This window comes from Lithobates pipiens, unplaced genomic scaffold (assembly GCF_037356315.1).
Source record: "Lithobates pipiens isolate NorthernLeopardFrog02 unplaced genomic scaffold, aLitPip1_a1.2 Scaffold_3, whole genome shotgun sequence".
Taxonomy (NCBI): domain Eukaryota; kingdom Metazoa; phylum Chordata; class Amphibia; order Anura; family Ranidae; genus Lithobates; species Lithobates pipiens.
In genome coordinates, this window is record NW_027507790.1 from 50743935 (window position 1) to 50768056 (window position 24122).

At 47.1% G+C, this 24122-nt stretch overlaps 28 non-coding genes across 28 annotated transcripts in view; all 28 read left to right on the forward strand.

The window, feature by feature from the left end:
- The window catches only part of LOC143941894 (U5 spliceosomal RNA), a 115-nt gene extending 31 nt beyond the window's left edge, over positions 1 to 84 (forward strand). The window contains exon 1 of the small nuclear RNA XR_013264519.1: positions 1 to 84. This exon is cut by the window's left edge and continues 31 nt beyond it. This is a non-coding gene — a small nuclear RNA (U5 spliceosomal RNA).
- Positions 85 to 847: 763 nt separating this feature from the next.
- Positions 848 to 962, forward strand: LOC143941895 (U5 spliceosomal RNA). Its single transcript, XR_013264520.1, has one exon. It is a non-coding gene; the product is annotated as a U5 spliceosomal RNA (small nuclear RNA).
- A 763-nt stretch (positions 963 to 1725) lies between these two features.
- LOC143941897 (U5 spliceosomal RNA) lies at positions 1726 to 1840 on the forward strand. Its single transcript, XR_013264521.1, has one exon. It is a non-coding gene; the product is annotated as a U5 spliceosomal RNA (small nuclear RNA).
- Positions 1841 to 2603: 763 nt separating this feature from the next.
- Positions 2604 to 2718, forward strand: LOC143941898 (U5 spliceosomal RNA). The gene has a single exon (XR_013264522.1). It is a non-coding gene; the product is annotated as a U5 spliceosomal RNA (small nuclear RNA).
- Positions 2719 to 3467: 749 nt separating this feature from the next.
- LOC143941899 (U5 spliceosomal RNA) lies at positions 3468 to 3582 on the forward strand. The gene has a single exon (XR_013264523.1). It is a non-coding gene; the product is annotated as a U5 spliceosomal RNA (small nuclear RNA).
- Positions 3583 to 4345: 763 nt separating this feature from the next.
- Positions 4346 to 4460, forward strand: LOC143941429 (U5 spliceosomal RNA). The gene has a single exon (XR_013264125.1). It is a non-coding gene; the product is annotated as a U5 spliceosomal RNA (small nuclear RNA).
- A 763-nt stretch (positions 4461 to 5223) lies between these two features.
- LOC143941900 (U5 spliceosomal RNA) lies at positions 5224 to 5338 on the forward strand. Its single transcript, XR_013264524.1, has one exon. It is a non-coding gene; the product is annotated as a U5 spliceosomal RNA (small nuclear RNA).
- Positions 5339 to 6101: 763 nt separating this feature from the next.
- On the forward strand, positions 6102 to 6216 carry LOC143941430 (U5 spliceosomal RNA). The gene has a single exon (XR_013264126.1). It is a non-coding gene; the product is annotated as a U5 spliceosomal RNA (small nuclear RNA).
- A 763-nt stretch (positions 6217 to 6979) lies between these two features.
- Positions 6980 to 7094, forward strand: LOC143941901 (U5 spliceosomal RNA). The gene has a single exon (XR_013264525.1). It is a non-coding gene; the product is annotated as a U5 spliceosomal RNA (small nuclear RNA).
- Positions 7095 to 7857: 763 nt separating this feature from the next.
- LOC143941902 (U5 spliceosomal RNA) lies at positions 7858 to 7972 on the forward strand. Its single transcript, XR_013264526.1, has one exon. It is a non-coding gene; the product is annotated as a U5 spliceosomal RNA (small nuclear RNA).
- Positions 7973 to 8735: 763 nt separating this feature from the next.
- On the forward strand, positions 8736 to 8850 carry LOC143941431 (U5 spliceosomal RNA). The gene has a single exon (XR_013264127.1). It is a non-coding gene; the product is annotated as a U5 spliceosomal RNA (small nuclear RNA).
- Positions 8851 to 9613: 763 nt separating this feature from the next.
- LOC143941903 (U5 spliceosomal RNA) lies at positions 9614 to 9728 on the forward strand. The gene has a single exon (XR_013264527.1). It is a non-coding gene; the product is annotated as a U5 spliceosomal RNA (small nuclear RNA).
- A 763-nt stretch (positions 9729 to 10491) lies between these two features.
- LOC143941904 (U5 spliceosomal RNA) lies at positions 10492 to 10606 on the forward strand. The gene has a single exon (XR_013264528.1). It is a non-coding gene; the product is annotated as a U5 spliceosomal RNA (small nuclear RNA).
- A 763-nt stretch (positions 10607 to 11369) lies between these two features.
- LOC143941905 (U5 spliceosomal RNA) lies at positions 11370 to 11484 on the forward strand. The gene has a single exon (XR_013264529.1). It is a non-coding gene; the product is annotated as a U5 spliceosomal RNA (small nuclear RNA).
- A 749-nt stretch (positions 11485 to 12233) lies between these two features.
- LOC143941906 (U5 spliceosomal RNA) lies at positions 12234 to 12348 on the forward strand. Its single transcript, XR_013264530.1, has one exon. It is a non-coding gene; the product is annotated as a U5 spliceosomal RNA (small nuclear RNA).
- A 763-nt stretch (positions 12349 to 13111) lies between these two features.
- LOC143941432 (U5 spliceosomal RNA) lies at positions 13112 to 13226 on the forward strand. The gene has a single exon (XR_013264128.1). It is a non-coding gene; the product is annotated as a U5 spliceosomal RNA (small nuclear RNA).
- A 763-nt stretch (positions 13227 to 13989) lies between these two features.
- LOC143941907 (U5 spliceosomal RNA) lies at positions 13990 to 14104 on the forward strand. The gene has a single exon (XR_013264531.1). It is a non-coding gene; the product is annotated as a U5 spliceosomal RNA (small nuclear RNA).
- Positions 14105 to 14867: 763 nt separating this feature from the next.
- Positions 14868 to 14982, forward strand: LOC143941908 (U5 spliceosomal RNA). Its single transcript, XR_013264532.1, has one exon. It is a non-coding gene; the product is annotated as a U5 spliceosomal RNA (small nuclear RNA).
- A 763-nt stretch (positions 14983 to 15745) lies between these two features.
- LOC143941909 (U5 spliceosomal RNA) lies at positions 15746 to 15860 on the forward strand. The gene has a single exon (XR_013264533.1). It is a non-coding gene; the product is annotated as a U5 spliceosomal RNA (small nuclear RNA).
- Positions 15861 to 16623: 763 nt separating this feature from the next.
- LOC143941910 (U5 spliceosomal RNA) lies at positions 16624 to 16738 on the forward strand. The gene has a single exon (XR_013264534.1). It is a non-coding gene; the product is annotated as a U5 spliceosomal RNA (small nuclear RNA).
- Positions 16739 to 17501: 763 nt separating this feature from the next.
- Positions 17502 to 17616, forward strand: LOC143941911 (U5 spliceosomal RNA). Its single transcript, XR_013264535.1, has one exon. It is a non-coding gene; the product is annotated as a U5 spliceosomal RNA (small nuclear RNA).
- A 763-nt stretch (positions 17617 to 18379) lies between these two features.
- LOC143941913 (U5 spliceosomal RNA) lies at positions 18380 to 18494 on the forward strand. Its single transcript, XR_013264536.1, has one exon. It is a non-coding gene; the product is annotated as a U5 spliceosomal RNA (small nuclear RNA).
- A 763-nt stretch (positions 18495 to 19257) lies between these two features.
- On the forward strand, positions 19258 to 19372 carry LOC143941914 (U5 spliceosomal RNA). Its single transcript, XR_013264537.1, has one exon. It is a non-coding gene; the product is annotated as a U5 spliceosomal RNA (small nuclear RNA).
- Positions 19373 to 20135: 763 nt separating this feature from the next.
- On the forward strand, positions 20136 to 20250 carry LOC143941915 (U5 spliceosomal RNA). Its single transcript, XR_013264538.1, has one exon. It is a non-coding gene; the product is annotated as a U5 spliceosomal RNA (small nuclear RNA).
- A 763-nt stretch (positions 20251 to 21013) lies between these two features.
- On the forward strand, positions 21014 to 21128 carry LOC143941916 (U5 spliceosomal RNA). Its single transcript, XR_013264539.1, has one exon. It is a non-coding gene; the product is annotated as a U5 spliceosomal RNA (small nuclear RNA).
- A 763-nt stretch (positions 21129 to 21891) lies between these two features.
- On the forward strand, positions 21892 to 22006 carry LOC143941917 (U5 spliceosomal RNA). The gene has a single exon (XR_013264540.1). It is a non-coding gene; the product is annotated as a U5 spliceosomal RNA (small nuclear RNA).
- A 763-nt stretch (positions 22007 to 22769) lies between these two features.
- LOC143941918 (U5 spliceosomal RNA) lies at positions 22770 to 22884 on the forward strand. The gene has a single exon (XR_013264541.1). It is a non-coding gene; the product is annotated as a U5 spliceosomal RNA (small nuclear RNA).
- A 763-nt stretch (positions 22885 to 23647) lies between these two features.
- LOC143941919 (U5 spliceosomal RNA) lies at positions 23648 to 23762 on the forward strand. The gene has a single exon (XR_013264542.1). It is a non-coding gene; the product is annotated as a U5 spliceosomal RNA (small nuclear RNA).
- Positions 23763 to 24122: the final 360 nt, after the last annotated feature.

Here is a 24122-nt window from a genome sequence, read left to right on the forward strand (position 1 = left end):
CTTTCGCCTTTTACTAAAGATTTCCGTGGAGAGGAACAACCATGAGTTTCAGAGAATTTTTTGATGCCTAGCTGATGCTGGGCTTCGCTAATTTGGTGAAAAATAGCTCGAGTTCCCTTGATTTGGCAAGACCTTGAGACAGCGTTAGTGTTGTTGTTGGTGGTGGTGGTCAAGAAGGGATAGTAAAACGATTCGACTGGGCCATTGAGCTATGGGACCATTGGACGGTTTCGGGTGTTTCTTTGGCTTTGCGCGCTTGGCCTCAAATGAAAGTTGACGGTGTAGCCGACCAAAGCGGCACCCGCTCGAGTTCTTGAGGACTCGCTCCTGTTAGCAAAACGCGTTACAGCCCTTTGCAAAATCTTTCTTGCGCGCTCCGTTTTTGGTAAGTCGGCCTTATTCGACCCTTTTTAAGGGACCCTTTAAAAAAGAGCACAGGGCAAGGCGCTGTATGTACCCCAAGTTCCATTGCCGTGCGCCTTTTAAGTGGTTCTGATGAAGCGAATTGCTACAAGCGCCTGCTGATTCCCTCCGTGCAGCTGTAAAGACATGCAAATTAGGCCGTCCTGCTCTGTAGCGGCCTTCTGCCATTATCCCCGGCAGTGGGCCGTCCTTTCACTTTTCTTTATTTGCATAAGCCTAATGTATCTCAGGTTAAATGTTTTGACTATTTTAAACTCGACAAACCCTTTCCAGTGGTGTTTTTCTTGGACGTGTCATTTGTTTCAATCAGTTCTGCACCTTATTTGGCCATGTTTTGGCTTAGAAATGATATGGTCCACGGGGTCACCATGAGTAGAGCAGCATCCGCGTTCCGCCGAGGCCTAGTTTAGGCTGTTTGTTGGTTATACTCTGGTTTCTCTTCAGATCGAATAAATCTTTCGCCTTTTACTAAAGATTTCCGTGGAGAGGAACAACCATGAGTTTCAGAGAATTTTTTGATGCCTAGCTGATGCTGGGCTTCGCTAATTTGGTGAAAAATAGCTCGAGTTCCCTTGATTTGGCAAGACCTTGAGACAGCGTTAGTGTTGTTGTTGGTGGTGGTGGTCAAGAAGGGATAGTAAAACGATTCGACTGGGCCATTGAGCTATGGGACCATTGGACGGTTTCGGGTGTTTCTTTGGCTTTGCGCGCTTGGCCTCAAATGAAAGTTGACGGTGTAGCCGACCAAAGCGGCTCCCGCTCGAGTTCTTGAGGACTCGCTCCTGTTAGCAAAACGCGTTACAGCCCTTTGCAAAATCTTTCTTGCGCGCTCCGTTTTTGGTAAGTCGGCCTTATTCGACCCTTTTTAAGGGACCCTTTAAAAAAGAGCACAGGGCAAGGCGCTGTATGTACCCCAAGTTCCATTGCCGTGCGCCTTTTAAGTGGTTCTGATGAAGCGAATTGCTACAAGCGCCTGCTGATTCCCTCCGTGCAGCTGTAAAGACATGCAAATTAGGCCGTCCTGCTCTGTAGCGGCCTTCTGCCATTATCCCCGGCAGTGGGCCGTCCTTTCACTTTTCTTTATTTGCATAAGCCTAATGTATCTCAGGTTAAATGTTTTGACTATTTTAAACTCGACAAACCCTTTCCAGTGGTGTTTTTCTTGGACGTGTCATTTGTTTCAATCAGTTCTGCACCTTATTTGGCCATGTTTTGGCTTAGAAATGATATGGTCCACGGGGTCACCATGAGTAGAGCAGCATCCACGTTCCGCCGAGGCCTAGTTTAGGCTGTTTGTTGGTTATACTCTGGTTTCTCTTCAGATCGAATAAATCTTTCGCCTTTTACTAAAGATTTCCGTGGAGAGGAACAACCATGAGTTTCAGAGAATTTTTTGATGCCTAGCTGATGCTGGGCTTCGCTAATTTGGTGAAAAATAGCTCGAGTTCCCTTGATTTGGCAAGACCTTGAGACAGCGTTAGTGTTGTTGTTGGTGGTGGTGGTCAAGAAGGGATAGTAAAACGATTCGACTGGGCCATTGAGCTATGGGACCATTGGACGGTTTCGGGTGTTTCTTTGGCTTTGCGCGCTTGGCCTCAAATGAAAGTTGACGGTGTAGCCGACCAAAGCGGCTCCCGCTCGAGTTCTTGAGGACTCGCTCCTGTTAGCAAAACGCGTTACAGCCCTTTGCAAAATCTTTCTTGCGCGCTCCGTTTTTGGTAAGTCGGCCTTATTCGACCCTTTTTAAGGGACCCTTTAAAAAAGAGCACAGGGCAAGGCGCTGTATGTACCCCAAGTTCCATTGCCGTGCGCCTTTTAAGTGGTTCTGATGAAGCGAATTGCTACAAGCGCCTGCTGATTCCCTCCGTGCAGCTGTAAAGACATGCAAATTAGGCCGTCCTGCTCTGTAGCGGCCTTCTGCCATTATCCCCGGCAGTGGGCCGTCCTTTCACTTTTCTTTATTTGCATAAGCCTAATGTATCTCAGGTTAAATGTTTTGACTATTTTAAACTCGACAAACCCTTTCCAGTGGTGTTTTTCTTGGACGTGTCATTTGTTTCAATCAGTTCTGCACCTTATTTGGCCATGTTTTGGCTTAGAAATGATATGGTCCACGGGGTCACCATGAGTAGAGCAGCATCCACGTTCCGCCGAGGCCTAGTTTAGGCTGTTTGTTGGTTATACTCTGGTTTCTCTTCAGATCGAATAAATCTTTCGCCTTTTACTAAAGATTTCCGTGGAGAGGAACAACCATGAGTTTCAGAGAATTTTTTGATGCCTAGCTGATGCTGGGCTTCGGTAATTTGGTGAAAAATAGCTCGAGTTCCCTTGATTTGGCAAGACCCTGAGACAGCGTTAGTGTTGTTGTTGGTGGTGGTGGTTAAGAAGGGATAGTAAAACGATTCGACTGGGCCATTGAGCTATGGGACCATTGGACGGTTTCGGGTGTTTCTTTGGCTTTGCGCGCTTGGCCTCAAATGAAAGTTGACGGTGTAGCCGACCAAAGCGGCTCCCGCTCGAGTTCTTGAGGACTCGCTCCTGTTAGCAAAACGCGTTACAGCCCTTTGCAAAATCTTTCTCGCGCGCTCCGTTTTTGGTAAGTCGGCCTTATTCGACCCTTTAAAAAAGAGCACAGGGCAAGGCGCTGTATGTACCCCAAGTTCCATTGCCGTGCGCCTTTTAAGTGGTTCTGATGAAGCGAATTGCTACAAGCGCCTGCTGATTCCCTCCGTGCAGCTGTAAAGACATGCAAATTAGGCCGTCCTGCTCTGTAGCGGCCTTCTGCCATTATCCCTGGCAGTGGGCCGTCCTTTCACTTTTCTTTATTTGCATAAGCCTAATGTATCTCAGGTTAAATGTTTTGACATTTTTAAACTCGACAAACCCTTTCCAGTGGTGTTTTTCTTGGACGTGTCATTTGTTTCAATCAGTTCTGCACCTTATTTGGCCATGTTTTGGCTTAGAAATGATATGGTCCACGGGGTCACCATGAGTAGAGCAGCATCCGCGTTCCGCCGAGGCCTAGTTTAGGCTGTTTGTTGGTTATACTCTGGTTTCTCTTCAGATCGAATAAATCTTTCGCCTTTTACTAAAGATTTCCGTGGAGAGGAACAACCATGAGTTTCAGAGAATTTTTTGATGCCTAGCTGATGCTGGGCTTCGCTAATTTGGTGAAAAATAGCTCGAGTTCCCTTGATTTGGCAAGACCTTGAGACAGCGTTAGTGTTGTTGTTGGTGGTGGTGGTCAAGAAGGGATAGTAAAACGATTCGACTGGGCCATTGAGCTATGGGACCATTGGACGGTTTCGGGTGTTTCTTTGGCTTTGCGCGCTTGGCCTCAAATGAAAGTTGACGGTGTAGCCGACCAAAGCGGCTCCCGCTCGAGTTCTTGAGGACTCGCTCCTGTTAGCAAAACGCGTTACAGCCCTTTGCAAAATCTTTCTTGCGCGCTCCGTTTTTGGTAAGTAGGCCTTATTCGACCCTTTTTAAGGGACCCTTTAAAAAAGAGCACAGGGCAAGGCGCTGTATGTACCCCAAGTTCCATTGCCGTGCGCCTTTTAAGTGGTTCTGATGAAGCGAATTGCTACAAGCGCCTGCTGATTCCCTCCGTGCAGCTGTAAAGACATGCAAATTAGGCCGTCCTGCTCTGTAGCGGCCTTCTGCCATTATCCCCGGCAGTGGGCCGTCCTTTCACTTTTCTTTATTTGCATAAGCCTAATGTATCTCAGGTTAAATGTTTTGACTATTTTAAACTCGACAAACCCTTTCCAGTGGTGTTTTTCTTGGACGTGTCATTTGTTTCAATCAGTTCTGCACCTTATTTGGCCATGTTTTGGCTTAGAAATGATATGGTCCACGGGGTCACCATGAGTAGAGCAGCATCCGCGTTCCGCCGAGGCCTAGTTTAGGCTGTTTGTTGGTTATACTCTGGTTTCTCTTCAGATCGAATAAATCTTTCGCCTTTTACTAAAGATTTCCGTGGAGAGTAACAACCATGAGTTTCAGAGAATTTTTTGATGCCTAGCTGATGCTGGGCTTCGGTAATTTGGTGAAAAATAGCTTGAGTTCCCTTGATTTGGCAAGACCCTGAGACAGCGTTAGTGTTGTTGTTGGTGGTGGTGGTTAAGAAGGGATAGTAAAACGATTCGACTGGGCCATTGAGCTATGGGACCATTGGACGGTTTCGGGTGTTTCTTTGGCTTTGCGCGCTTGGCCTCAAATGAAAGTTGACGGTGTAGCCGACCAAAGCGGCTCCCGCTCGAGTTCTTGAGGACTCGCTCCTGTTAGCAAAACGCGTTACAGCCCTTTGCAAAATCTTTCTCGCGCGCTCCGTTTTTGGTAAGTCGGCCTTATTCGACCCTTTTTAAGGGACCCTTAAAAAAAGAGCACAGGGCAAGGCGCTGTATGTACCCCAAGTTCCATTGCCGTGCTCCTTTTAAGTGGTTCTGATGAAGCGAATTGCTACAAGCGCCTGCTGATTCCCTCCGTGCAGCTGTAAGGACATGCAAATTAGGCCGTCCTGCTCTGTAGCGGCCTTCTGCCATTATCCCCGGCAGTGGGCCGTCCTTTCACTTTTCTTTATTTGCATAACCCTAATGTATCTCAGGTTAAATGTTTTGACATTTTTAAACTCGACAAACCCTTTCCAGTGGTGTTTTTCTTGGACGTGTCATTTGTTTCAATCAGTTCTGCACCTTATTTGGCCATGTTTTGGCTTAGAAATGATATGGTCCACGGGGTCACCATGAGTAGAGCAGCATCCGCGTTCCGCCGAGGCCTAGTTTAGGCTGTTTGTTGGTTATACTCTGGTTTCTCTTCAGATCGAATAAATCTTTCGCCTTTTACTAAAGATTTCCGTGGAGAGGAACAACCATGAGTTTCAGAGAATTTTTTGATGCCTAGCTGATGCTGGGCTTCGGTAATTTGGTGAAAAATAGCTCGAGTTCCCTTGATTTGGCAAGACCCTGAGACAGCGTTAGTGTTGTTGTTGGTGGTGGTGGTCAAGAAGGGATAGTAAAACGATTCGACTGGGCCATTGAGCTATGGGACCATTGGACGGTTTCGGGTGTTTCTTTGGCTTTGCGCGCTTGGCCTCAAATGAAAGTTGACGGTGTAGCCGACCAAAGCGGCTCCCGCTCGAGTTCTTGAGGACTCGCTCCTGTTAGCAAAACGCGTTACAGCCCTTTGCAAAATCTTTCTCGCGCGCTCCGTTTTTGGTAAGTCGGCCTTATTCGACCCTTTTTAAGGGACCCTTAAAAAAAGAGCACAGGGCAAGGCGCTGTATGTACCCCAAGTTCCATTGCCGTGCGCCTTTTAAGTGGTTCTGATGAAGCGAATTGCTACAAGCGCCTGCTGATTCCCTCCGTGCAGCTGTAAAGACATGCAAATTAGGCCGTCCTGCTCTGTAGCGGCCTTCTGCCATTATCCCCGGCAGTGGGCCGTCCTTTCACTTTTCTTTATTTGCATAAGCCTAATGTATCTCAGGTTAAATGTTTTGACTATTTTAAACTCGACAAACCCTTTCCAGTGGTGTTTTTCTTGGACGTGTCATTTGTTTCAATCAGTTCTGCACCTTATTTGGCCATGTTTTGGCTTAGAAATGATATGGTCCACGGGGTCACCATGAGTAGAGCAGCATCCGCGTTCCGCCGAGGCCTAGTTTAGGCTGTTTGTTGGTTATACTCTGGTTTCTCTTCAGATCGAATAAATCTTTCGCCTTTTACTAAAGATTTCCGTGGAGAGTAACAACCATGAGTTTCAGAGAATTTTTTGATGCCTAGCTGATGCTGGGCTTCGGTAATTTGGTGAAAAATAGCTTGAGTTCCCTTGATTTGGCAAGACCCTGAGACAGCGTTAGTGTTGTTGTTGGTGGTGGTGGTTAAGAAGGGATAGTAAAACGATTCGACTGGGCCATTGAGCTATGGGACCATTGGACGGTTTCGGGTGTTTCTTTGGCTTTGCGCGCTTGGCCTCAAATGAAAGTTGACGGTGTAGCCGACCAAAGCGGCTCCCGCTCGAGTTCTTGAGGACTCGCTCCTGTTAGCAAAACGCGTTACAGCCCTTTGCAAAATCTTTCTCGCGCGCTCCGTTTTTGGTAAGTCGGCCTTATTCGACCCTTTTTAAGGGACCCTTAAAAAAAGAGCACAGGGCAAGGCGCTGTATGTACCCCAAGTTCCATTGCCGTGCTCCTTTTAAGTGGTTCTGATGAAGCGAATTGCTACAAGCGCCTGCTGATTCCCTCCGTGCAGCTGTAAGGACATGCAAATTAGGCCGTCCTGCTCTGTAGCGGCCTTCTGCCATTATCCCCGGCAGTGGGCCGTCCTTTCACTTTTCTTTATTTGCATAACCCTAATGTATCTCAGGTTAAATGTTTTGACATTTTTAAACTCGACAAACCCTTTCCAGTGGTGTTTTTCTTGGACGTGTCATTTGTTTCAATCAGTTCTGCACCTTATTTGGCCATGTTTTGGCTTAGAAATGATATGGTCCACGGGGTCACCATGAGTAGAGCAGCATCCGCGTTCCGCCGAGGCCTAGTTTAGGCTGTTTGTTGGTTATACTCTGGTTTCTCTTCAGATCGAATAAATCTTTCGCCTTTTACTAAAGATTTCCGTGGAGAGGAACAACCATGAGTTTCAGAGAATTTTTTGATGCCTAGCTGATGCTGGGCTTCGGTAATTTGGTGAAAAATAGCTCGAGTTCCCTTGATTTGGCAAGACCCTGAGACAGCGTTAGTGTTGTTGTTGGTGGTGGTGGTCAAGAAGGGATAGTAAAACGATTCGACTGGGCCATTGAGCTATGGGACCATTGGACGGTTTCGGGTGTTTCTTTGGCTTTGCGCGCTTGGCCTCAAATGAAAGTTGACGGTGTAGCCGACCAAAGCGGCTCCCGCTCGAGTTCTTGAGGACTCGCTCCTGTTAGCAAAACGCGTTACAGCCCTTTGCAAAATCTTTCTCGCGCGCTCCGTTTTTGGTAAGTCGGCCTTATTCGACCCTTTTTAAGGGACCCTTAAAAAAAGAGCACAGGGCAAGGCGCTGTATGTACCCCAAGTTCCATTGCCGTGCTCCTTTTAAGTGGTTCTGATGAAGCGAATTGCTACAAGCGCCTGCTGATTCCCTCCGTGCAGCTGTAAAGACATGCAAATTAGGCCGTCCTGCTCTGTAGCGGCCTTCTGCCATTATCCCCGGCAGTGGGCCGTCCTTTCACTTTTCTTTATTTGCATAAGCCTAATGTATCTCAGGTTAAATGTTTTGACATTTTTAAACTCGACAAACCCTTTCCAGTGGTGTTTTTCTTGGACGTGTCATTTGTTTCAATCAGTTCTGCACCTTATTTGGCCATGTTTTGGCTTAGAAATGATATGGTCCACGGGGTCACCATGAGTAGAGCAGCATCCGCGTTCCGCCGAGGCCTAGTTTAGGCTGTTTGTTGGTTATACTCTGGTTTCTCTTCAGATCGAATAAATCTTTCGCCTTTTACTAAAGATTTCCGTGGAGAGGAACAACCATGAGTTTCAGAGAATTTTTTGATGCCTAGCTGATGCTGGGCTTCGCTAATTTGGTGAAAAATAGCTCGAGTTCCCTTGATTTGGCAAGACCTTGAGACAGCGTTAGTGTTGTTGTTGGTGGTGGTGGTCAAGAAGGGATAGTAAAATGATTCGACTGGGCCATTGAGCTATGGGACCATTGGACGGTTTCGGGTGTTTCTTTGGCTTTGCGCGCTTGGCCTCAAATGAAAGTTGACGGTGTAGCCGACCAAAGCGGCTCCCGCTCGAGTTCTTGAGGACTCGCTCCTGTTAGCAAAACGCGTTACAGCCCTTTGCAAAATCTTTCTTGCGCGCTCCGTTTTTGGTAAGTCGGCCTTATTCGACCCTTTTTAAGGGACCCTTTAAAAAAGAGCACAGGGCAAGGCGCTGTATGTACCCCAAGTTCCATTGCCGTGCGCCTTTTAAGTGGTTCTGATGAAGCGAATTGCTACAAGCGCCTGCTGATTCCCTCCGTGCAGCTGTAAAGACATGCAAATTAGGCCGTCCTGCTCTGTAGCGGCCTTCTGCCATTATCCCCGGCAGTGGGCCGTCCTTTCACTTTTCTTTATTTGCATAAGCCTAATGTATCTCAGGTTAAATGTTTTGACTATTTTAAACTCGACAAACCCTTTCCAGTGGTGTTTTTCTTGGACGTGTCATTTGTTTCAATCAGTTCTGCACCTTATTTGGCCATGTTTTGGCTTAGAAATGATATGGTCCACGGGGTCACCATGAGTAGAGCAGCATCCACGTTCCGCCGAGGCCTAGTTTAGGCTGTTTGTTGGTTATACTCTGGTTTCTCTTCAGATCGAATAAATCTTTCGCCTTTTACTAAAGATTTCCGTGGAGAGTAACAACCATGAGTTTCAGAGAATTTTTTGATGCCTAGCTGATGCTGGGCTTCGGTAATTTGGTGAAAAATAGCTTGAGTTCCCTTGATTTGGCAAGACCCTGAGACAGCGTTAGTGTTGTTGTTGGTGGTGGTGGTTAAGAAGGGATAGTAAAACGATTCGACTGGGCCATTGAGCTATGGGACCATTGGACGGTTTCGGGTGTTTCTTTGGCTTTGCGCGCTTGGCCTCAAATGAAAGTTGACGGTGTAGCCGACCAAAGCGGCTCCCGCTCGAGTTCTTGAGGACTCGCTCCTGTTAGCAAAACGCGTTACAGCCCTTTGCAAAATCTTTCTCGCGCGCTCCGTTTTTGGTAAGTCGGCCTTATTCGACCCTTTTTAAGGGACCCTTAAAAAAAGAGCACAGGGCAAGGCGCTGTATGTACCCCAAGTTCCATTGCCGTGCTCCTTTTAAGTGGTTCTGATGAAGCGAATTGCTACAAGCGCCTGCTGATTCCCTCCGTGCAGCTGTAAAGACATGCAAATTAGGCCGTCCTGCTCTGTAGCGGCCTTCTGCCATTATCCCCGGCAGTGGGCCGTCCTTTCACTTTTCTTTATTTGCATAACCCTAATGTATCTCAGGTTAAATGTTTTGACATTTTTAAACTCGACAAACCCTTTCCAGTGGTGTTTTTCTTGGACGTGTCATTTGTTTCAATCAGTTCTGCACCTTATTTGGCCATGTTTTGGCTTAGAAATGATATGGTCCACGGGGTCACCATGAGTAGAGCAGCATCCGCGTTCCGCCGAGGCCTAGTTTAGGCTGTTTGTTGGTTATACTCTGGTTTCTCTTCAGATCGAATAAATCTTTCGCCTTTTACTAAAGATTTCCGTGGAGAGGAACAACCATGAGTTTCAGAGAATTTTTTGATGCCTAGCTGATGCTGGGCTTCGGTAATTTGGTGAAAAATAGCTCGAGTTCCCTTGATTTGGCAAGACCCTGAGACAGCGTTAGTGTTGTTGTTGGTGGTGGTGGTCAAGAAGGGATAGTAAAACGATTCGACTGGGCCATTGAGCTATGGGACCATTGGACGGTTTCGGGTGTTTCTTTGGCTTTGCGCGCTTGGCCTCAAATGAAAGTTGACGGTGTAGCCGACCAAAGCGGCTCCCGCTCGAGTTCTTGAGGACTCGCTCCTGTTAGCAAAACGCGTTACAGCCCTTTGCAAAATCTTTCTCGCGCGCTCCGTTTTTGGTAAGTCGGCCTTATTCGACCCTTTTTAAGGGACCCTTAAAAAAAGAGCACAGGGCAAGGCGCTGTATGTACCCCAAGTTCCATTGCCGTGCTCCTTTTAAGTGGTTCTGATGAAGCGAATTGCTACAAGCGCCTGCTGATTCCCTCCGTGCAGCTGTAAAGACATGCAAATTAGGCCGTCCTGCTCTGTAGCGGCCTTCTGCCATTATCCCCGGCAGTGGGCCGTCCTTTCACTTTTCTTTATTTGCATAAGCCTAATGTATCTCAGGTTAAATGTTTTGACATTTTTAAACTCGACAAACCCTTTCCAGTGGTGTTTTTCTTGGACGTGTCATTTGTTTCAATCAGTTCTGCACCTTATTTGGCCATGTTTTGGCTTAGAAATGATATGGTCCACGGGGTCACCATGAGTAGAGCAGCATCCGCGTTCCGCCGAGGCCTAGTTTAGGCTGTTTGTTGGTTATACTCTGGTTTCTCTTCAGATCGAATAAATCTTTCGCCTTTTACTAAAGATTTCCGTGGAGAGGAACAACCATGAGTTTCAGAGAATTTTTTGATGCCTAGCTGATGCTGGGCTTCGCTAATTTGGTGAAAAATAGCTCGAGTTCCCTTGATTTGGCAAGACCTTGAGACAGCGTTAGTGTTGTTGTTGGTGGTGGTGGTCAAGAAGGGATAGTAAAACGATTCGACTGGGCCATTGAGCTATGGGACCATTGGACGGTTTCGGGTGTTTCTTTGGCTTTGCGCGCTTGGCCTCAAATGAAAGTTGACGGTGTAGCCGACCAAAGCGGCTCCCGCTCGAGTTCTTGAGGACTCGCTCCTGTTAGCAAAACGCGTTACAGCCCTTTGCAAAATCTTTCTTGCGCGCTCCGTTTTTGGTAAGTCGGCCTTATTCGACCCTTTTTAAGGGACCCTTTAAAAAAGAGCACAGGGCAAGGCGCTGTATGTACCCCAAGTTCCATTGCCGTGCGCCTTTTAAGTGGTTCTGATGAAGCGAATTGCTACAAGCGCCTGCTGATTCCCTCCGTGCAGCTGTAAAGACATGCAAATTAGGCCGTCCTGCTCTGTAGCGGCCTTCTGCCATTATCCCCGGCAGTGGGCCGTCCTTTCACTTTTCTTTATTTGCATAAGCCTAATGTATCTCAGGTTAAATGTTTTGACTATTTTAAACTCGACAAACCCTTTCCAGTGGTGTTTTTCTTGGACGTGTCATTTGTTTCAATCAGTTCTGCACCTTATTTGGCCATGTTTTGGCTTAGAAATGATATGGTCCACGGGGTCACCATGAGTAGAGCAGCATCCACGTTCCGCCGAGGCCTAGTTTAGGCTGTTTGTTGGTTATACTCTGGTTTCTCTTCAGATCGAATAAATCTTTCGCCTTTTACTAAAGATTTCCGTGGAGAGGAACAACCATGAGTTTCAGAGAATTTTTTGATGCCTAGCTGATGCTGGGCTTCGGTAATTTGGTGAAAAATAGCTCGAGTTCCCTTGATTTGGCAAGACCCTGAGACAGCGTTAGTGTTGTTGTTGGTGGTGGTGGTTAAGAAGGGATAGTAAAACGATTCGACTGGGCCATTGAGCTATGGGACCATTGGACGGTTTCGGGTGTTTCTTTGGCTTTGCGCGCTTGGCCTCAAATGAAAGTTGACGGTGTAGCCGACCAAAGCGGCTCCCGCTCGAGTTCTTGAGGACTCGCTCCTGTTAGCAAAACGCGTTACAGCCCTTTGCAAAATCTTTCTCGCGCGCTCCGTTTTTGGTAAGTCGGCCTTATTCGACCCTTTAAAAAAGAGCACAGGGCAAGGCGCTGTATGTACCCCAAGTTCCATTGCCGTGCGCCTTTTAAGTGGTTCTGATGAAGCGAATTGCTACAAGCGCCTGCTGATTCCCTCCGTGCAGCTGTAAAGACATGCAAATTAGGCCGTCCTGCTCTGTAGCGGCCTTCTGCCATTATCCCTGGCAGTGGGCCGTCCTTTCACTTTTCTTTATTTGCATAAGCCTAATGTATCTCAGGTTAAATGTTTTGACATTTTTAAACTCGACAAACCCTTTCCAGTGGTGTTTTTCTTGGACGTGTCATTTGTTTCAATCAGTTCTGCACCTTATTTGGCCATGTTTTGGCTTAGAAATGATATGGTCCACGGGGTCACCATGAGTAGAGCAGCATCCGCGTTCCGCCGAGGCCTAGTTTAGGCTGTTTGTTGGTTATACTCTGGTTTCTCTTCAGATCGAATAAATCTTTCGCCTTTTACTAAAGATTTCCGTGGAGAGGAACAACCATGAGTTTCAGAGAATTTTTTGATGCCTAGCTGATGCTGGGCTTCGCTAATTTGGTGAAAAATAGCTCGAGTTCCCTTGATTTGGCAAGACCTTGAGACAGCGTTAGTGTTGTTGTTGGTGGTGGTGGTCAAGAAGGGATAGTAAAACGATTCGACTGGGCCATTGAGCTATGGGACCATTGGACGGTTTCGGGTGTTTCTTTGGCTTTGCGCGCTTGGCCTCAAATGAAAGTTGACGGTGTAGCCGACCAAAGCGGCTCCGGCTCGAGTTCTTGAGGACTCGCTCCTGTTAGCAAAACGCGTTACAGCCCTTTGCAAAATCTTTCTTGCGCGCTCCGTTTTTGGTAAGTAGGCCTTATTCGACCCTTTTTAAGGGACCCTTTAAAAAAGAGCACAGGGCAAGGCGCTGTATGTACCCCAAGTTCCATTGCCGTGCGCCTTTTAAGTGGTTCTGATGAAGCGAATTGCTACAAGCGCCTGCTGATTCCCTCCGTGCAGCTGTAAAGACATGCAAATTAGGCCGTCCTGCTCTGTAGCGGCCTTCTGCCATTATCCCCGGCAGTGGGCCGTCCTTTCACTTTTCTTTATTTGCATAAGCCTAATGTATCTCAGGTTAAATGTTTTGACTATTTTAAACTCGACAAACCCTTTCCAGTGGTGTTTTTCTTGGACGTGTCATTTGTTTCAATCAGTTCTGCACCTTATTTGGCCATGTTTTGGCTTAGAAATGATATGGTCCACGGGGTCACCATGAGTAGAGCAGCATCCGCGTTCCGCCGAGGCCTAGTTTAGGCTGTTTGTTGGTTATACTCTGGTTTCTCTTCAGATCGAATAAATCTTTCGCCTTTTACTAAAGATTTCCGTGGAGAGTAACAACCATGAGTTTCAGAGAATTTTTTGATGCCTAGCTGATGCTGGGCTTCGGTAATTTGGTGAAAAATAGCTTGAGTTCCCTTGATTTGGCAAGACCCTGAGACAGCGTTAGTGTTGTTGTTGGTGGTGGTGGTTAAGAAGGGATAGTAAAACGATTCGACTGGGCCATTGAGCTATGGGACCATTGGACGGTTTCGGGTGTTTCTTTGGCTTTGCGCGCTTGGCCTCAAATGAAAGTTGACGGTGTAGCCGACCAAAGCGGCTCCCGCTCGAGTTCTTGAGGACTCGCTCCTGTTAGCAAAACGCGTTACAGCCCTTTGCAAAATCTTTCTCGCGCGCTCCGTTTTTGGTAAGTCGGCCTTATTCGACCCTTTTTAAGGGACCCTTAAAAAAAGAGCACAGGGCAAGGCGCTGTATGTACCCCAAGTTCCATTGCCGTGCTCCTTTTAAGTGGTTCTGATGAAGCGAATTGCTACAAGCGCCTGCTGATTCCCTCCGTGCAGCTGTAAAGACATGCAAATTAGGCCGTCCTGCTCTGTAGCGGCCTTCTGCCATTATCCCCGGCAGTGGGCCGTCCTTTCACTTTTCTTTATTTGCATAACCCTAATGTATCTCAGGTTAAATGTTTTGACATTTTTAAACTCGACAAACCCTTTCCAGTGGTGTTTTTCTTGGACGTGTCATTTGTTTCAATCAGTTCTGCACCTTATTTGGCCATGTTTTGGCTTAGAAATGATATGGTCCACGGGGTCACCATGAGTAGAGCAGCATCCGCGTTCCGCCGAGGCCTAGTTTAGGCTGTTTGTTGGTTATACTCTGGTTTCTCTTCAGATCGAATAAATCTTTCGCCTTTTACTAAAGATTTCCGTGGAGAGGAACAACCATGAGTTTCAGAGAATTTTTTGATGCCTAGCTGATGCTGGGCTTCGGTAATTTGGTGAAAAATAGCTCGAGTTCCCTTGATTTGGCAAGACCCTGAGACAGCGTTAGTGTTGTTGTTGGTGGTGGTGGTCAAGAAGGGATAGTAAAACGATTCGACTGGGCCATTGAGCTATGGGACCATTGGACGGTTTCGGGTGTTTCTTTGGCTTTGCGCGCTTGGCCTCAAATGAAAGTTGACGGTGTAGCCGACCAAAGCGGCTCCCGCTCGAGTTCTTGAGGACTCGCTCCTGTTAGCAAAACGCGTTACAGCCCTTTGCAAAATCTTTCTTGCGCGCTCCGTTTTTGGTAAGTCGGCCTTATTCGACCCTTTTTAAGGGACCCTTTAAAAAAGAGCACAGGGCAAGGCGCTGTATGTACCCCAAGTTCCATTGCCGTGCGCCTTTTAAGTGGTTCTGATGAAGCGAATTGCTACAAGCGCCTGCTGATTCCCTCCGTGCAGCTGTAAAGACATGCAAATTAGGCCGTCCTGCTCTGTAGTGGCCTTCTGCCATTATCCCCGGCAGTGGGCCGTCCTTTCACTTTTCTTTATTTGCATAAGCCTAATGTATCTCAGGTTAAATGTTTTGACTATTTTAAACTCGACAAACCCTTTCCAGTGGTGTTTTTCTTGGACGTGTCATTTGTTTCAATCAGTTCTGCACCTTATTTGGCCATGTTTTGGCTTAGAAATGATATGGTCCACGGGGTCACCATGAGTAGAGCAGCATCCGCGTTCCGCCGAGGCCTAGTTTAGGCTGTTTGTTGGTTATACTCTGGTTTCTCTTCAGATCGAATAAATCTTTCGCCTTTTACTAAAGATTTCCGTGGAGAGGAACAACCATGAGTTTCAGAGAATTTTTTGATGCCTAGCTGATGCTGGGCTTCGCTAATTTGGTGAAAAATAGCTCGAGTTCCCTTGATTTGGCAAGACCTTGAGACAGCGTTAGTGTTGTTGTTGGTGGTGGTGGTCAAGAAGGGATAGTAAAACGATTCGACTGGGCCATTGAGCTATGGGACCATTGGACGGTTTCGGGTGTTTCTTTGGCTTTGCGCGCTTGGCCTCAAATGAAAGTTGACGGTGTAGCCGACCAAAGCGGCACCCGCTCGAGTTCTTGAGGACTCGCTCCTGTTAGCAAAACGCGTTACAGCCCTTTGCAAAATCTTTCTTGCGCGCTCCGTTTTTGGTAAGTCGGCCTTATTCGACCCTTTTTAAGGGACCCTTTAAAAAAGAGCACAGGGCAAGGCGCTGTATGTACCCCAAGTTCCATTGCCGTGCGCCTTTTAAGTGGTTCTGATGAAGCGAATTGCTACAAGCGCCTGCTGATTCCCTCCGTGCAGCTGTAAAGACATGCAAATTAGGCCGTCCTGCTCTGTAGCGGCCTTCTGCCATTATCCCCGGCAGTGGGCCGTCCTTTCACTTTTCTTTATTTGCATAAGCCTAATGTATCTCAGGTTAAATGTTTTGACTATTTTAAACTCGACAAACCCTTTCCAGTGGTGTTTTTCTTGGACGTGTCATTTGTTTCAATCAGTTCTGCACCTTATTTGGCCATGTTTTGGCTTAGAAATGATATGGTCCACGGGGTCACCATGAGTAGAGCAGCATCCGCGTTCCGCCGAGGCCTAGTTTAGGCTGTTTGTTGGTTATACTCTGGTTTCTCTTCAGATCGAATAAATCTTTCGCCTTTTACTAAAGATTTCCGTGGAGAGGAACAACCATGAGTTTCAGAGAATTTTTTGATGCCTAGCTGATGCTGGGCTTCGCTAATTTGGTGAAAAATAGCTCGAGTTCCCTTGATTTGGCAAGACCTTGAGACAGCGTTAGTGTTGTTGTTGGTGGTGGTGGTCAAGAAGGGATAGTAAAACGATTCGACTGGGCCATTGAGCTATGGGACCATTGGACGGTTTCGGGTGTTTCTTTGGCTTTGCGCGCTTGGCCTCAAATGAAAGTTGACGGTGTAGCCGACCAAAGCGGCTCCCGCTCGAGTTCTTGAGGACTCGCTCCTGTTAGCAAAACGCGTTACAGCCCTTTGCAAAATCTTTCTTGCGCGCTCCGTTTTTGGTAAGTCGGCCTTATTCGACCCTTTTTAAGGGACCCTTTAAAAAAGAGCACAGGGCAAGGCGCTGTATGTACCCCAAGTTCCATTGCCGTGCGCCTTTTAAGTGGTTCTGATGAAGCGAATTGCTACAAGCGCCTGCTGATTCCCTCCGTGCAGCTGTAAAGACATGCAAATTAGGCCGTCCTGCTCTGTAGCGGCCTTCTGCCATTATCCCCGGCAGTGGGCCGTCCTTTCACTTTTCTTTATTTGCATAAGCCTAATGTATCTCAGGTTAAATGTTTTGACTATTTTAAACTCGACAAACCCTTTCCAGTGGTGTTTTTCTTGGACGTGTCATTTGTTTCAATCAGTTCTGCACCTTATTTGGCCATGTTTTGGCTTAGAAATGATATGGTCCACGGGGTCACCATGAGTAGAGCAGCATCCACGTTCCGCCGAGGCCTAGTTTAGGCTGTTTGTTGGTTATACTCTGGTTTCTCTTCAGATCGAATAAATCTTTCGCCTTTTACTAAAGATTTCCGTGGAGAGGAACAACCATGAGTTTCAGAGAATTTTTTGATGCCTAGCTGATGCTGGGCTTCGCTAATTTGGTGAAAAATAGCTCGAGTTCCCTTGATTTGGCAAGACCTTGAGACAGCGTTAGTGTTGTTGTTGGTGGTGGTGGTCAAGAAGGGATAGTAAAACGATTCGACTGGGCCATTGAGCTATGGGACCATTGGACGGTTTCGGGTGTTTCTTTGGCTTTGCGCGCTTGGCCTCAAATGAAAGTTGACGGTGTAGCCGACCAAAGCGGCTCCCGCTCGAGTTCTTGAGGACTCGCTCCTGTTAGCAAAACGCGTTACAGCCCTTTGCAAAATCTTTCTCGCGCGCTCCGTTTTTGGTAAGTCGGCCTTATTCGACCCTTTTTAAGGGACCCTTAAAAAAAGAGCACAGGGCAAGGCGCTGTATGTACCCCAAGTTCCATTGCCGTGCTCCTTTTAAGTGGTTCTGATGAAGCGAATTGCTACAAGCGCCTGCTGATTCCCTCCGTGCAGCTGTAAAGACATGCAAATTAGGCCGTCCTGCTCTGTAGCGGCCTTCTGCCATTATCCCCGGCAGTGGGCCGTCCTTTCACTTTTCTTTATTTGCATAACCCTAATGTATCTCAGGTTAAATGTTTTGACATTTTTAAACTCGACAAACCCTTTCCAGTGGTGTTTTTCTTGGACGTGTCATTTGTTTCAATCAGTTCTGCACCTTATTTGGCCATGTTTTGGCTTAGAAATGATATGGTCCACGGGGTCACCATGAGTAGAGCAGCATCCGCGTTCCGCCGAGGCCTAGTTTAGGCTGTTTGTTGGTTATACTCTGGTTTCTCTTCAGATCGAATAAATCTTTCGCCTTTTACTAAAGATTTCCGTGGAGAGGAACAACCATGAGTTTCAGAGAATTTTTTGATGCCTAGCTGATGCTGGGCTTCGGTAATTTGGTGAAAAATAGCTCGAGTTCCCTTGATTTGGCAAGACCCTGAGACAGCGTTAGTGTTGTTGTTGGTGGTGGTGGTCAAGAAGGGATAGTAAAACGATTCGACTGGGCCATTGAGCTATGGGACCATTGGACGGTTTCGGGTGTTTCTTTGGCTTTGCGCGCTTGGCCTCAAATGAAAGTTGACGGTGTAGCCGACCAAAGCGGCTCCCGCTCGAGTTCTTGAGGACTCGCTCCTGTTAGCAAAACGCGTTACAGCCCTTTGCAAAATCTTTCTTGCGCGCTCCGTTTTTGGTAAGTCGGCCTTATTCGACCCTTTTTAAGGGACCCTTTAAAAAAGAGCACAGGGCAAGGCGCTGTATGTACCCCAAGTTCCATTGCCGTGCGCCTTTTAAGTGGTTCTGATGAAGCGAATTGCTACAAGCGCCTGCTGATTCCCTCCGTGCAGCTGTAAAGACATGCAAATTAGGCCGTCCTGCTCTGTAGTGGCCTTCTGCCATTATCCCCGGCAGTGGGCCGTCCTTTCACTTTTCTTTATTTGCATAAGCCTAATGTATCTCAGGTTAAATGTTTTGACTATTTTAAACTCGACAAACCCTTTCCAGTGGTGTTTTTCTTGGACGTGTCATTTGTTTCAATCAGTTCTGCACCTTATTTGGCCATGTTTTGGCTTAGAAATGATATGGTCCACGGGGTCACCATGAGTAGAGCAGCATCCGCGTTCCGCCGAGGCCTAGTTTAGGCTGTTTGTTGGTTATACTCTGGTTTCTCTTCAGATCGAATAAATCTTTCGCCTTTTACTAAAGATTTCCGTGGAGAGGAACAACCATGAGTTTCAGAGAATTTTTTGATGCCTAGCTGATGCTGGGCTTCGCTAATTTGGTGAAAAATAGCTCGAGTTCCCTTGATTTGGCAAGACCTTGAGACAGCGTTAGTGTTGTTGTTGGTGGTGGTGGTCAAGAAGGGATAGTAAAACGATTCGACTGGGCCATTGAGCTATGGGACCATTGGACGGTTTCGGGTGTTTCTTTGGCTTTGCGCGCTTGGCCTCAAATGAAAGTTGACGGTGTAGCCGACCAAAGCGGCACCCGCTCGAGTTCTTGAGGACTCGCTCCTGTTAGCAAAACGCGTTACAGCCCTTTGCAAAATCTTTCTTGCGCGCTCCGTTTTTGGTAAGTCGGCCTTATTCGACCCTTTTTAAGGGACCCTTTAAAAAAGAGCACAGGGCAAGGCGCTGTATGTACCCCAAGTTCCATTGCCGTGCGCCTTTTAAGTGGTTCTGATGAAGCGAATTGCTACAAGCGCCTGCTGATTCCCTCCGTGCAGCTGTAAAGACATGCAAATTAGGCCGTCCTGCTCTGTAGCGGCCTTCTGCCATTATCCCCGGCAGTGGGCCGTCCTTTCACTTTTCTTTATTTGCATAAGCCTAATGTATCTCAGGTTAAATGTTTTGACTATTTTAAACTCGACAAACCCTTTCCAGTGGTGTTTTTCTTGGACGTGTCATTTGTTTCAATCAGTTCTGCACCTTATTTGGCCATGTTTTGGCTTAGAAATGATATGGTCCACGGGGTCACCATGAGTAGAGCAGCATCCGCGTTCCGCCGAGGCCTAGTTTAGGCTGTTTGTTGGTTATACTCTGGTTTCTCTTCAGATCGAATAAATCTTTCGCCTTTTACTAAAGATTTCCGTGGAGAGGAACAACCATGAGTTTCAGAGAATTTTTTGATGCCTAGCTGATGCTGGGCTTCGCTAATTTGGTGAAAAATAGCTCGAGTTCCCTTGATTTGGCAAGACCTTGAGACAGCGTTAGTGTTGTTGTTGGTGGTGGTGGTCAAGAAGGGATAGTAAAACGATTCGACTGGGCCATTGAGCTATGGGACCATTGGACGGTTTCGGGTGTTTCTTTGGCTTTGCGCGCTTGGCCTCAAATGAAAGTTGACGGTGTAGCCGACCAAAGCGGCTCCCGCTCGAGTTCTTGAGGACTCGCTCCTGTTAGCAAAACGCGTTACAGCCCTTTGCAAAATCTTTCTTGCGCGCTCCGTTTTTGGTAAGTCGGCCTTATTCGACCCTTTTTAAGGGACCCTTTAAAAAAGAGCACAGGGCAAGGCGCTGTATGTACCCCAAGTTCCATTGCCGTGCGCCTTTTAAGTGGTTCTGATGAAGCGAATTGCTACAAGCGCCTGCTGATTCCCTCCGTGCAGCTGTAAAGACATGCAAATTAGGCCGTCCTGCTCTGTAGCGGCCTTCTGCCATTATCCCCGGCAGTGGGCCGTCCTTTCACTTTTCTTTATTTGCATAAGCCTAATGTATCTCAGGTTAAATGTTTTGACTATTTTAAACTCGACAAACCCTTTCCAGTGGTGTTTTTCTTGGACGTGTCATTTGTTTCAATCAGTTCTGCACCTTATTTGGCCATGTTTTGGCTTAGAAATGATATGGTCCACGGGGTCACCATGAGTAGAGCAGCATCCACGTTCCGCCGAGGCCTAGTTTAGGCTGTTTGTTGGTTATACTCTGGTTTCTCTTCAGATCGAATAAATCTTTCGCCTTTTACTAAAGATTTCCGTGGAGAGGAACAACCATGAGTTTCAGAGAATTTTTTGATGCCTAGCTGATGCTGGGCTTCGCTAATTTGGTGAAAAATAGCTCGAGTTCCCTTGATTTGGCAAGACCTTGAGACAGCGTTAGTGTTGTTGTTGGTGGTGGTGGTCAAGAAGGGATAGTAAAACGATTCGACTGGGCCATTGAGCTATGGGACCATTGGACGGTTTCGGGTGTTTCTTTGGCTTTGCGCGCTTGGCCTCAAATGAAAGTTGACGGTGTAGCCGACCAAAGCGGCTCCCGCTCGAGTTCTTGAGGACTCGCTCCTGTTAGCAAAACGCGTTACAGCCCTTTGCAAAATCTTTCTTGCGCGCTCCGTTTTTGGTAAGTCGGCCTTATTCGACCCTTTTTAAGGGACCCTTTAAAAAAGAGCACAGGGCAAGGCGCTGTATGTACCCCAAGTTCCATTGCCGTGCGCCTTTTAAGTGGTTCTGATGAAGCGAATTGCTACAAGCGCCTGCTGATTCCCTCCGTGCAGCTGTAAAGACATGCAAATTAGGCCGTCCTGCTCTGTAGTGGCCTTCTGCCATTATCCCCGGCAGTGGGCCGTCCTTTCACTTTTCTTTATTTGCATAAGCCTAATGTATCTCAGGTTAAATGTTTTGACTATTTTAAACTCGACAAACCCTTTCCAGTGGTGTTTTTCTTGGACGTGTCATTTGTTTCAATCAGTTCTGCACCTTATTTGGCCATGTTTTGGCTTAGAAATGATATGGTCCACGGGGTCACCATGAGTAGAGCAGCATCCGCGTTCCGCCGAGGCCTAGTTTAGGCTGTTTGTTGGTTATACTCTGGTTTCTCTTCAGATCGAATAAATCTTTCGCCTTTTACTAAAGATTTCCGTGGAGAGGAACAACCATGAGTTTCAGAGAATTTTTTGATGCCTAGCTGATGCTGGGCTTCGCTAATTTGGTGAAAAATAGCTCGAGTTCCCTTGATTTGGCAAGACCTTGAGACAGCGTTAGTGTTGTTGTTGGTGGTGGTGGTCAAGAAGGGATAGTAAAACGATTCGACTGGGCCATTGAGCTATGGGACCATTGGACGGTTTCGGGTGTTTCTTTGGCTTTGCGCGCTTGGCCTCAAATGAAAGTTGACGGTGTAGCCGACCAAAGCGGCACCCGCTCGAGTTCTTGAGGACTCGCTCCTGTTAGCAAAACGCGTTACAGCCCTTTGCAAAATCTTTCTTGCGCGCTCCGTTTTTGGTAAGTCGGCCTTATTCGACCCTTTTTAAGGGACCCTTTAAAAAAGAGCACAGGGCAAGGCGCTGTATGTACCCCAAGTTCCATTGCCGTGCGCCTTTTAAGTGGTTCTGATGAAGCGAATTGCTACAAGCGCCTGCTGATTCCCTCCGTGCAGCTGTAAAGACATGCAAATTAGGCCGTCCTGCTCTGTAGCGGCCTTCTGCCATTATCCCCGGCAGTGGGCCGTCCTTTCACTTTTCTTTATTTGCATAAGCCTAATGTATCTCAGGTTAAATGTTTTGACTATTTTAAACTCGACAAACCCTTTCCAGTGGTGTTTTTCTTGGACGTGTCATTTGTTTCAATCAGTTCTGCACCTTATTTGGCCATGTTTTGGCTTAGAAATGATATGGTCCACGGGGTCACCATGAGTAGAGCAGCATCCGCGTTCCGCCGAGGCCTAGTTTAGGCTGTTTGTTGGTTATACTCTGGTTTCTCTTCAGATCGAATAAATCTTTCGCCTTTTACTAAAGATTTCCGTGGAGAGGAACAACCATGAGTTTCAGAGAATTTTTTGATGCCTAGCTGATGCTGGGCTTCGCTAATTTGGTGAAAAATAGCTCGAGTTCCCTTGATTTGGCAAGACCTTGAGACAGCGTTAGTGTTGTTGTTGGTGGTGGTGGTCAAGAAGGGATAGTAAAACGATTCGACTGGGCCATTGAGCTATGGGACCATTGGACGGTTTCGGGTGTTTCTTTGGCTTTGCGCGCTTGGCCTCAAATGAAAGTTGACGGTGTAGCCGACCAAAGCGGCTCCCGCTCGAGTTCTTGAGGACTCGCTCCTGTTAGCAAAACGCGTTACAGCCCTTTGCAAAATCTTTCTTGCGCGCTCCGTTTTTGGTAAGTCGGCCTTATTCGACCCTTTTTAAGGGACCCTTTAAAAAAGAGCACAGGGCAAGGCGCTGTATGTACCCCAAGTTCCATTGCCGTGCGCCTTTTAAGTGGTTCTGATGAAGCGAATTGCTACAAGCGCCTGCTGATTCCCTCCGTGCAGCTGTAAAGACATGCAAATTAGGCCGTCCTGCTCTGTAGCGGCCTTCTGCCATTATCCCCGGCAGTGGGCCGTCCTTTCACTTTTCTTTATTTGCATAAGCCTAATGTATCTCAGGTTAAATGTTTTGACTATTTTAAACTCGACAAACCCTTTCCAGTGGTGTTTTTCTTGGACGTGTCATTTGTTTCAATCAGTTCTGCACCTTATTTGGCCATGTTTTGGCTTAGAAATGATATGGTCCACGGGGTCACCATGAGTAGAGCAGCATCCACGTTCCGCCGAGGCCTAGTTTAGGCTGTTTGTTGGTTATACTCTGGTTTCTCTTCAGATCGAATAAATCTTTCGCCTTTTACTAAAGATTTCCGTGGAGAGGAACAACCATGAGTTTCAGAGAATTTTTTGATGCCTAGCTGATGCTGGGCTTCGCTAATTTGGTGAAAAATAGCTCGAGTTCCCTTGATTTGGCAAGACCTTGAGACAGCGTTAGTGTTGTTGTTGGTGGTGGTGGTCAAGAAGGGATAGTAAAACGATTCGACTGGGCCATTGAGCTATGGGACCATTGGACGGTTTCGGGTGTTTCTTTGGCTTTGCGCGCTTGGCCTCAAATGAAAGTTGACGGTGTAGCCGACCAAAGCGGCTCCCGCTCGAGTTCTTGAGGACTCGCTCCTGTTAGCAAAACGCGTTACAGCCCTTTGCAAAATCTTTCTCGCGCGCTCCGTTTTTGGTAAGTCGGCCTTATTCGACCCTTTTTAAGGGACCCTTAAAAAAAGAGCACAGGGCAAGGCGCTGTATGTACCCCAAGTTCCATTGCCGTGCTCCTTTTAAGTGGTTCTGATGAAGCGAATTGCTACAAGCGCCTGCTGATTCCCTCCGTGCAGCTGTAAAGACATGCAAATTAGGCCGTCCTGCTCTGTAGCGGCCTTCTGCCATTATCCCCGGCAGTGGGCCGTCCTTTCACTTTTCTTTATTTGCATAACCCTAATGTATCTCAGGTTAAATGTTTTGACATTTTTAAACTCGACAAACCCTTTCCAGTGGTGTTTTTCTTGGACGTGTCATTTGTTTCAATCAGTTCTGCACCTTATTTGGCCATGTTTTGGCTTAGAAATGATATGGTCCACGGGGTCACCATGAGTAGAGCAGCATCCGCGTTCCGCCGAGGCCTAGTTTAGGCTGTTTGTTGGTTATACTCTGGTTTCTCTTCAGATCGAATAAATCTTTCGCCTTTTACTAAAGATTTCCGTGGAGAGGAACAACCATGAGTTTCAGAGAATTTTTTGATGCCTAGCTGATGCTGGGCTTCGGTAATTTGGTGAAAAATAGCTCGAGTTCCCTTGATTTGGCAAGACCCTGAGACAGCGTTAGTGTTGTTGTTGGTGGTGGTGGTCAAGAAGGGATAGTAAAACGATTCGACTGGGCCATTGAGCTATGGGACCATTGGACGGTTTCGGGTGTTTCTTTGGCTTTGCGCGCTTGGCCTCAAATGAAAGTTGACGGTGTAGCCGACCAAAGCGGCTCCCGCTCGAGTTCTTGAGGACTCGCTCCTGTTAGCAAAACGCGTTACAGCCCTTTGCAAAATCTTTCTTGCGCGCTCCGTTTTTGGTAAGTCGGCCTTATTCGACCCTTTTTAAGGGACCCTTTAAAAAAGAGCACAGGGCAAG